At 36.4% G+C, this 9,659-nt stretch overlaps 1 pseudogene; it reads left to right on the top strand.

Annotated features, from left to right (window-relative positions):
• The first annotated feature begins 410 nt into the window (after positions 1 to 410).
• Positions 411 to 9,659, top strand: part of LOC134301883 (zinc finger protein 850-like) — a 102,360-nt pseudogene continuing 93,111 nt past the window's right edge.

Raw genomic sequence — 9,659 nt, 5'->3', positions numbered from 1 at the left:
TCATTTCATCTTTATGTTTTACCAGCGCTTTATCTTGGTCAGGGTTGCAGTGGGTCCAGTTTCCCCAGCATCACACATTCCAGACAGGACGCTGATCCTTCAAAGGACTTTGGCCGCCCTCTTCTCTTAGACTCTAGATTTTGTGGCAACAGTTTGGGGAATGGTTAGACTTTATAACAGACTGGACTACCGTTGAATACTATGATGCTATTTTAGACGTGTCACAGGCTGCAGGTGCTAGTGTGCAGCTCTCCTCAGCAGTAAGCGGCAGAGGAATTGTAGAAAAAAGTGCTACATAATTAATGATGATGATCTCTTTCTCAGGTCTTCATCTGGAGGGGCCGTTCATCAGTGGGGAGAAGAGGGGTGCACACCCTCCCCGCTTTCTCAAACCCTTTACAAAAGGGGCCATGGACGACCTGTTGGAGACCTACGGGCAGCTGGAGAATGTCGCCATGGACATCGCGATGTCACTGGGTAAATGCCTAAATTTCTACTAATATAAGCTACAAGGTCAAAAGTATGTGGACGCCACTCGTAATGATGTTTGTTTGTTGTTGTTAGGTCACTCCATGGCTGATCTGTCTCAGGCTGAGGAGGCCGTCATGAACGGAGCTTCATTCATCACACACCTCTTCAATGCCATGTTGCCTGTAAGCCACACACAGATAAAGCCAAAAGTATCTGGACGCCTGACCATGAGTGTGTCGGACGTCATTTAAAAAACAAACATTATAAAAATAGAGTGACCTCTCATTATTCACTCTTCTGACCTGACCTATGTTCAGTGACTGGACCGACTTCATCCTTGACCAGGATAAAGTGGATGATAAGGCCAAAAGTATTTGCACACCTGACCATGAGCTTGTTTTTTCATTAACATTTACATTTTCGGCATTTAGCAGACGCTTTTTATCCAGAGTGACTTACAGTACTGTGACAGTGTACTGTCTAAGCAATTAAAGGTTAAGGGCCTTGTTCAGGGGCCCAACAGTGACATCCTGACAGTGGTGGAGCTTGAACCAGCGACCTTTTGATTACTAGTCCAGTGCCTCAACCACTAGGCTACAACTACAGTAGATAGCTAGAATCTGATGTTTTCTTCAGAGAAGGGCAGTTGTAGCCTAGAGGTTCTGTCAAATTTTATGTGTAGTGATGTTGATCAAGAAAGCATCAGTCGACGTTCCAGTTCATTTCATAGCTGCACCTGTTAATAATTGTAGTGGCTAAAACGACCAGGTTATTCCATCAATGGATTTTTTCCTCCCTGATGCCACGGGCATATTCCAAGATGACAATGCCAGGATTCATCGAGCTCAAATTGTGAAAGAGTGATGAGACTCAGGGAGCATGAGACATCATTTTCACACATGGATTGGTCACCACAGAGTCCAGACATGAACCCCATTGAGAATCTTTGGGATGTGCTGGAGAAGACTTTGCGCAGTGGTCCAAATCTCCCATCATCAATACAAGATGAATGCAAATGAAGGGGAAAATGAATGCAACTTTGGACAGAAATAAGTGAAGCCTGAACCTTAAAGAACTGATGTTTTTTTGCTCAGTTATCTGTCAGTGATTGAAGCGCACACCCATCTGGTTGTTTAGTAGGAAAAGTTTAGTGCAACATCACAAAACACAGAGCATCAGCATGAAGCGAAGTCTCATTTTCTTTATTCAAGCAGCTTCTCAAAATACTCTTTCCACCTTCTCAGTACACTCTCCTCTTTTGTCAGCACATTTCCATCTGTATCCTGTATCATTCTAACCTGCTGTATATCCATATAAGATCTGTTGCTCTGTCTGGCCAATCGGTACAAGTTCTGCAGGACTGAGAAAGACTGAGTGCATACACACACACACACACACACACACACAAACACACACACACACACACACACATCCATATATACACACACACACACACACATACATACACACACACCATGGTTCACATGCGGACTATGCAGCATTTGCACAAATACAATATTTCATATTTATAAATACACATGTACATTGCTTTTGCAGAGTTTAAATTTCTTACTTTTTTTATCTTTAAGACTGTAAATTATTTTTTGTGATTTTTTGTTACTGCTATTTTCTTTACTGCTGCTATTACCTCTCTATTGGAGAGATGCCATACAAAATGTCATTGTACCTGTGTATAGTGACAGTAAAGATTCTATTCTATTCTACTTAGCTGTTATATGTAAAACAATTTAGTTGCTTTTCCCTTGTCAGTTCCGTTCTAATTATTTGTCCTTTATTCCACGTGTTTGTAACTATAGAAAAGATCTGTGTGATCTATAGTTTTCTCACTGGGATCTTATCCAACAGGGTTTGATCAATCACAAATGCAAAACTGTGATATATTGGATGAAGGCAGAGAGAGAATCCGTTTAACTATGTACAATTCTTCTCAACACACACATACACACACATTCATGCTTATTAAATCTACCATCATTATCATTATATAGTCATTAAGTATTTACTGCCACCTTCTGACCGTTAACTAACTTACAGTTAGATATCACCAAATACAATTCTAATATACTACAAAAACCTTAGAAGATATTCCTCATAGAGGGTTTAGCATATTATTTACTACCAAATGTTTTGTATACTGGCTAGAGCTGTGCGGTTCCTGAATCACCCGGGTTAATGATTCGAATCTTTGTACTGAATCAGGAATCATGAGTCTGAGATCTCTATTAACCCGGATCCTATGAGTCCTCTGATATTTTCTTGTAAGCAAAACAACAACAAAATATAGTTATATCATTATTAAAATGCAAATGCTTACAGGATACTTTAGTACTGTTCCACTTAAAGAGTATCATAGTCCTTTCCCCCATGGTAATTTATTGACTGTTTGTTTTGGTGCCACTGTGGCTGCCTGACTGGGTCAAGTTACCATGGCAATTTGTTGTTGACCATCCAATCTTGAACCCCTGCCTTATTAATATACCCATCTGATTGGTAGGTGAGTCCACCCCCCTCTGCCCCCTCCTTGTCCATATTGACCATGATCAAGATTCCACTTAGAAAAAAGTGTCGACTTGTCTCTGACAGGAGAAGTGTGAGGTGCAAAGAGAATTAAAAGAGAAGGATTGATTTACAGAAGATGAGAGCACGGAAGACAAGTGATATTTGGATGCATTTTCATGCAGTAAATCAATCGCAATCAAGATGTCAGTACAAGTGACTCAAGTGAACCAGATCAGATTACTGAGTGATTCAGATTAACTCAAGTCCATAAAAGGAACCGAATTTACCTCCACTAATACTGACTACTATAAAAATACATTTTAATTTAATTACAATCCTAATAAAAACATGTGAGATATATGTCTGAGATACAGATCAATGGATCTATTGATGATTATGACCTATAGTTTATAATAATATATAGATCTATTGAGATGTGCTACCTATAGTTTATAATAATATATTGATCTATTGTGATGTGCTACCTATAGTTTATAATAATAAATAGATCTATTGAGATGTGCTACCTATAGTTTATAATAATATATTGATCTATTGAGATGTGCTACCTATAGTTTATAATAATATATTGATCTATTGTGATGTGCTACCTATAGTTTATAATAATATATTGATCTATTGAGATGTGCTACCTATAGTTTATAATAATAAATAGATCTATTGAGATGTGCTACCTATAGTTTATAATAATATATAGATCTATTGAGATGTGCTACCTATAGTTTATAATAATAAATAGATCTATTGAGATGTGCTACCTATAGTTTATAATAATATATTGATCTATTGAGATGTGCTACCTATAGTTTATAATAATATATTGATCTATTGTGATGTGCTACCTATAGTTTATAATAATAAATAGATCTATTGAGATGTGTTACCTATAGTTTATAATAATATATAGATCTATTGAGATGTGCTACCTATAGTTTATAATAATAAATAGATCTATTGAGATGTGCTACCTATAGTTTATAATAATATATAGATCTATTGAGATGTGCTACCTATAGTTTATAATAATATATAGATCTATTGAGATGTGCTACCTAGATCTATATATTATTATAAACTATAGGTAGCACATCTCATTAGATTTATTCATTATTATAAACTATAGGTAGCACATCTCAATAGATCTATATATTATTATAAACTATAGGTAGCACATCTCAATATATCTATATATTATTATAAACTATAGGTAGCACATCTCAATAGATCTATATATTATTATAAATTATAGGTAGCACATCTCAATAGATCTATATATTATTATAAACTATATGTAGCACATCTCAATAGATCTATATATTATTATAAGCTATAGGTAGCACATCTCAGTAGATCTATTTATTATTATGAACTATAGGTAGCACATCTCAATAGATCTATTTATTATTATAAACTATAGGTAGCACATCTCAATAGATCTATTTATTATTATAAACTATAGGTAGCACATCTCAATAGATCTATATATTATTATAAACTATAGGTAGCACATCTCAATAGATCTATATATTATTATAAACTATATGTAGCACATCTCAATAGATCTATTTATTATTATAAACTGTAGGTAGCACATCTCAGTAGATCTATTTATTATTATAAACTATAGGTAGCACATCTCAATAGATCTATTTATTATTATAAACTATAGGTAGCACATCTCAATAGATCTATATATTATTATAAACTATAGGTAGCACATCTCAATAGATCTACTGTATATATTTTTATAAACTATATGTAGCACATCTCAATAGATCTATTTATTATTATAAACTATAGGTAGCACATCTCAATAGATTTATTAATTATTATAAACTATAGGTAGCACATCTCAATAGATCTACTGTATATATTATTATAAACTATATGTAGCACATCTCAATAGATCTATTTATTATTATAAACTATAGGTAGCACATCTCAATAGATCTATATATTATTATAAACTATAGGTAGCACATCTCAATAGATCTACTGTATATATTATTATAAACTATATGTAGCACATCTCAATAGATCTATATAATATTATAAACTATAGGTAGCACATCTCAATAAATCTATATATTATTATAAACTATAGGTAACACATCTCAATAGATCTATATATTATTATAAACTATAGGTAGCACATCTCAATAGATCTATTAATTTTTATCAACTGTAGGTAGCACATCTCAGTAGACCCAGTAATGATAATAATAATAATAATGATATTTATAATATTAATAATACAGTATAATCCAATAAATAAGAGGTGTGAAATAGTAACTATTGTGTATTGTTCTATTGAAAGTAAAAGTGCTGAGGTTATTTCCTCTTTATCTCACTCTATATTCTGTGTCTTTGGTCCTCTTCACTTTTAGCTTTGAAAATCATTTGATCTGCTCTGTGTTTATTGTGTTTATAATTGATGGTGTTACAAGAGCAGCTTCTGTTTTTCTTCTTCAGGATTGAACAACGATTCCTGCTGCTCCTCGAGTCCACGTTCCTGTACCACCCCAAATCATCTCCACAAACACATCAAGACCCCCCACAGTGTCAAATATGAGACCCTGGTGAAGATTAAGACTGAACATGAGGATCTGACGCCCACCAGAAGCTCCAGTGATCAGCAGACTGGTGCTGTCAGCATTAACAGCTCTCTCACCAGAGAACAGAACAGAAGTAACGTCTGCTCACAGAGTGGGAAGAGCTTTAGTTCTGTAAGTGCTCTTAAAAAACACCAGCGCATTCACACTGGAGAGAAACCGTATCAGTGCTCACAGTGTGGGAAGAGCTTTAGTTCTCTAAGTGTTCTTAAAAAACACCAGCGCATTCACACTGGAGAGAAACCGTATCAGTGCTCACAGTGTGGGAAGAGCTTTAGTTCTCTAAGTGTTCTTAAAAAACACCAGCGCATTTACACTGGAGAGAAACCGTATCAGTGCTCACAGTGTGGGAGGAGCTTTAGTTCTCTAAGTGCTCTTTAAATACACCAGCGCATTCACACTGGAGAGAAACCTTATCAGTGCTCACAGTGTGAGAAGAGCTTTAGTTCTCTAAGTGCTCTTAAAATACACCAGCGCATTCACACTGGAGAGAAACCGTATCAGTGCTCACAGTGTGGGAAGAGCTTTAGTTGTCTAAGTGCTCTTAAAAAACACCAGCGCATTCACACTGGAGAGAAACCGTATCAGTGCTCACAGTGTGGGAGGAGCTTTAGTTCTCTAAGTGCTCTTAAAATACACCAGCGCATTCACACTGGAGAGAAACCTTATCTGTGCTCACAGTGTGGAAAGAGTTTTAATCAACAGAGTGATCTCAAAATACACCAGCGCATTCACACTGGAGAGAAAACGTATCAGTGCTCACAGTGTGGGAAGAGCTTTAGTTCTCTAAGTGCTCTTAAAATACACCAGCGCTTTCACACTGGAGAGAAACCATATCTTTGCTCACAGTGTGGGAAGAGTTTTAATCAACAGAGTGATCTCAAAATACACCAGCGCATTCACACTAGAGAGAAACCATATATGTGCTCACAGTGTGGGAAGAGTTTTAATGATGAGAGTGCTCTCAAAATCCACCAGCGCATTCACACTGGAGAGAAACCATATCAGTGCTCACAGTGTGGGAAGAGTTTTAATCAACAGAGTGCTCTCAAAATCCACCAGCGCATTCACACTGGAGAGAAACCTTATCTGTGCTCACAGTGTGGAAATAGTTTTAATCAACAGAGTGATCTCAAAATACACCAGTGCATTCACACTGGAGAGAAACCATATCAGTGCTCACAGTGTGGGAAAAGTTTTCATCAACAGGGTCATCTCAAAAGACACCAGCGCATTCACACAGGAGAGAAACCATATATGTGCTCACAGTGTGAAAAGAGTTTTAATCGACAGAGTACTCTCAAAAGACACCAGCGCATTCACACTGGAGAGAAACCATATCAGTGCTCACAGTGTGAGAAGAGTTTTAATTGACAGAGTACTCTCAAAAGACATCAGCGCATTCACACTGGAGAGAAACCATATCACTGCTCACAGTGTGTGAAGAGTTTTAATGAATAGAGTGCTCTCAAAAGACACCAGCGCATTCACACTGGAGAGAAACTTCATCAATGTTCATAGTGTGGGAAAAGTGTTTATCAACAGTTATCTCAAAATGTAGTTTTATTTAGTTTTATTACCTCATTACAAGCCCTGAATTGTTCTGTAATAACTTGTTTAAAATGTTTGTTCTCAGGTTTGTTCTGTCTGTATTGAAATAAACTTTGTGGTTATTTTATTTCTTCTCTCTATTCTTTCTCAACTATTATTTGTTATTTTGGGTTGTATTTCTCTACAGCAAAGTTGCTACACCAGTGTTTTGGTAGAAATACCTTTTAACAGAGACCCACCAGAATTGAAAGGAGGGTAGATCCTGTAGCTGTGAGCAGGGTGTAACTAGACTGAACATGTTAGTGAATAAGCTTTAATAAGCTTTAGTGGCGTGACCATATTAAGTTACAGTATTTCTTATAGCGACCGTCTCTATGGTCAGGCTGTGTTGAGTGAGTCTGTATTTGGCGGTGTGCTTCTGTGTTTAGGATCAGTCACGGTGTTCAGGTTCTCTGCTACATACAGCGAGACTTCAGACTAAGTGGACCGTGAACAGACCACTTTCTAATGGTACATCTTGTGTGAGCTGCTTCTGATCGCATTCTCCTGAGCCTAAAGCTTATAATGTAATGTTAGGCTAATGCAAATGTATCATGAACACCAATAATATCTTTCTCCAGAGCCCCAACATTCGCTACCAGATAGCAACGGATCCATAAAACAGATTTGGTTCGGAGTTCACTTACACAAGGGACCAAATCAGGATTGCATTTGGATTCCGTACTGGACCATGTTGGTTCCACAGTAATTCGAACCACGTTGGTTTAAACCACCGTAGTCTGAACTACAATGTTTCCAGACGTGTTTGTTCTGATTTCCACAGCGGGAAACGTGCAGAAAATCACAAACTTTGTAATATTAGGTCAAATATTGAAATAACATCACTATTATTTAATCTAATAATATATATTCATATCACCGCCACCACCACCAACAAAAGCATTAATAGAAATAACAATTATATTAAAATATGCGTAAAAATAATTAATACTAATATAATTATCATAAGTAAAGTAATTCGAATTATATACAAATCTTGTTCTTAAAAAGAAAAAAACCCAGAAGAACTAGCTATTTTAATACATTTAAATTCCCATCTCCATATCAGTCCATAGTGGCTCAAGAGGATAAACTGCTGAAGGCAGTGTCACGTGTTTGCGGGAGTGGGGGTTTGAATCCCATGAAAAGAGTCTTTACTTCTATCTTTTTCATAATGGCAATAAAATCTCTAATTAATGAACAATTGATTCATTAATCCTTAATACCAAGAAAATAATGTTTCAAAAAATATTATCTTAGTTCTAAATCTTAGTTCCCTTGGATCATACCAACAACAAACAATTAATATGTTTTTACTAGTGCACATGATAGATAGATATATGACAGATAGATAGATGATAGATAGATAGATAGATAGATAGATAGATAGATAGATAGATAGATAGATAGATAGATAGATAGATAGATAGATAGATAGATAGATAGATAGATAGATAGATAGATAGATAGATAGAAGGATGATGATAGATAGATAGATAGATAGATAGATAGATAGATAGATAGATAGATAGATAGATAGATAGATAGATAGATAGATAGATAGATAGATAGATAGATAGATAGATAGATAGAAGGATGATGATAGATAGATAGATAGATAGATAGATAGATAGATAGATAGATAGATAGATAGATAGATAGATAGATAGATAGATGCCAAAAAACAGTTTAAGCAGAAGCTCCTGAAGGAAAAGTGAGAAACTCTGTTTGCAGATCTTTGTAAAACTGGAGAAGCCAGCAATCTCATCTTCTATTCAGACTATCCAAGCTCATGGCATAAAGCTCTAATCTCCTGCTACTCATCTGTGAAAAAAGAGGGGATCTGTAACGGATGGAAAGTGAAAATAAAAGACCCTAATGACACTGAGACAGTTATGACCACAGTCAACATATACAAAAACGGAACTGTCATGATACAGGGAAACTTGAGTGAATTTCAGGGCTCATTTAGTAATCTTAAAGAAATTGCAGAGCAAGAAAAGTTAAATGAAAACACTCTGCAGAAAGAAGACTGTGCCTCCCTATACAGTACCACAACAGAGCCCACAGAGCCTCCTGCTCAGGAGCAGAAGAACCAACATGCTTCACTCTACACCTCCATTAACTTGATGAAGGAGCACTTCACACAACTGGAGGTAGAGTTAGTACAGCTTCGAGAGATGGTCCAAAAGTAGCAGCCATTTGAACAACCAAAGAAAGACAAGGAGAACCAACTAAAAGAGCTGGTGGGACTAAGAGAGCAGGTGAGAGAACTACAAAGGGACAGAGAGAAAGACAGAGACAACCACAAGAATCTGAGTGTCTGAGAGAAAAGCTACTCTCCTTTAGTCAGCACCAGACTCATCTGACAGAGAACTCCACCCAGCTTCAGCACTCACATCTAACCCCCACAAGCTCTCAACAGCCACCTCCAACTCCAACCAC

The sequence above is a fragment of the Trichomycterus rosablanca genome, chromosome 2, assembly GCF_030014385.1.
Source record: "Trichomycterus rosablanca isolate fTriRos1 chromosome 2, fTriRos1.hap1, whole genome shotgun sequence".
Classification (NCBI taxonomy): Eukaryota; Metazoa; Chordata; class Actinopteri; order Siluriformes; family Trichomycteridae; genus Trichomycterus; species Trichomycterus rosablanca.
Note: the sequence above shows the minus strand (reverse complement) of the source record. Positions and strands in the feature narration are given on the sequence as shown.